This window comes from Octopus bimaculoides, chromosome 28, assembly GCF_001194135.2.
Source record: "Octopus bimaculoides isolate UCB-OBI-ISO-001 chromosome 28, ASM119413v2, whole genome shotgun sequence".
In the NCBI taxonomy this organism is placed as follows: domain Eukaryota; kingdom Metazoa; phylum Mollusca; class Cephalopoda; order Octopoda; family Octopodidae; genus Octopus; species Octopus bimaculoides.
Window position 1 is genome coordinate 16,381,042 of NC_069008.1, and position 726 is coordinate 16,381,767.

Sequence of the window (726 nt, forward strand, 5' to 3'; positions counted from 1 at the left end):
GAGAGAGAGAGAGAGAGGATGTTATATAGACCTCCTTGACTCCAAGTTAGACAAGGGGTGCGTATTATACACACGGTTTAGGTTTTTCAGAGGTACAACCCGCTAAAAATCCCCTGAGTATTATACTCAAGGGCGGACTATACTCGAGGATTTACGGTATTTACAAACTCCAAAGATGAGAGCATCCGTCGAAGGGAGATAAATTCATTTCGGAAACCGAAATACTTCGCTTGGAAGTATTTCGTTCCGGGACTTTTTTTCGCAACCTTGACTGAAATAAGACTGTTTTAGTACCTCCATTAGTAGAAAGCGCTATATATCTGTGCTGCATCGCTCAGGTGTCGCCTACGAAGCTAAGAGTAACCAACGATTGCATTAATATATATATATATATAAGCTACTATTTAACTAACAGATCGCCCAATACGTTTCATCAAGGTAATATATACTATTACATTTTTCGTGTCCCCCTCGATTCCGATTTATTTCTACAGAGAAATTGATATGTTTTTATGAAGTTTTCTATACATACCTAGACGCAGGAGTGGCTGTGTGGTAAGTAGCTTGCTTACCAACCACATGGTTACCTGTTCATTCCCACTGCGTGGCACCTTGGGCAAGTGTCTTCTACTATAGCCTCGGGCCGACCAAAGCCTTGCGAGTGGATTTGGTAGACGGAAACTGAAAGAAGCCCATCGTATACATATATATATATATATATATATA

General features: G+C 40.4%; 2 protein-coding genes across 2 annotated transcripts in view; one reads left to right on the forward strand and one right to left on the reverse strand.

The window, feature by feature from the left end:
• The window catches only part of LOC128251110 (zinc finger protein 62-like), a 23,396-nt gene that overhangs the window by 9,217 nt on the left and 13,453 nt on the right, over window positions 1-726 (reverse strand). The window lies entirely within an intron of this gene.
• Window positions 229-726, forward strand: part of LOC106868513 (zinc finger protein 271) — a 3,274-nt gene continuing 2,776 nt past the window's right edge. The window contains exon 1 of the mRNA XM_014913819.2: window positions 229-438. The gene's annotated coding sequence lies outside the window, so the exon portion shown is untranslated. The remainder of the gene's footprint in view (window positions 439-726) is intronic.